Raw genomic sequence first — 776 nt, 5'->3', positions numbered from 1 at the left:
CCCTTTGCAAACGGATTTTGTCATGCTTTTTGCATAGGCAGCTTCTTTGCCCAGCACTCCTTTCTTTCCAGTTTCCCAGCCTTCTCCCTTGCTCATAAATTCCTTCTCTGGGGACATCTTCCTCTATGTGCTCCAACCTGACTGCACTCACTCCTTGGGTCTGCATCCTTTCAGTGCACGGTACCAACTCTCACATAGATTTCCAAGGGTGCTGAATTGTTTTTCACATGTGAATCTTGGCTCCCCCCCATGTAATTGCAATGATTCTAGCACCAGGGTGAAGTCAGGAGGGTCACAAATACTTACTTTGGCTCAATAATTGCTACATATAAGTGAACTTCTTAGGGCCAGGAAAGAGGGGCATGTTGGTAGTGGAAATAGAGCGGCAGGTGAGTGCCCAGTGAGTTAGGCCTGAAGAGAGGCTGCCCAAAGACCATGAGCTGGGGTGTGAGCTTCTGTTTTCACCAGAAAATCACTCTGTGACTGGGTTGTTAAGGAGAGAATAAACCAGTGAATGGTGCTGTGGGCAGTGAGGCTGAGGTCCAAGACCTGCAAGTCACCTGGGGTCACAGTCTTCATACGTGTCATAAAGCTCCTGTTTCCTCTCTTGTCTTCCCTTCCACCATCACACCCTGCCTCACTTTCATGTCTAACTTCCAGGAAAGAAGAAATTCAAATTTAAAGACTTTAAGAGCTTTTTTGGCAAGAAAAAGAAAAGAGAGCCTGATGACTCACAGGGAGGGAGGATGATGAAAACAAGCTTGTCCAGCGGCCAT

The sequence above is a fragment of the Manis pentadactyla genome, chromosome X (genome assembly GCF_030020395.1).
Source record: "Manis pentadactyla isolate mManPen7 chromosome X, mManPen7.hap1, whole genome shotgun sequence".
Taxonomy (NCBI): domain Eukaryota; kingdom Metazoa; phylum Chordata; class Mammalia; order Pholidota; family Manidae; genus Manis; species Manis pentadactyla.
The sequence above is the reverse complement of the archived record's forward strand: the minus strand, read 5'-3'. Positions refer to the sequence as shown.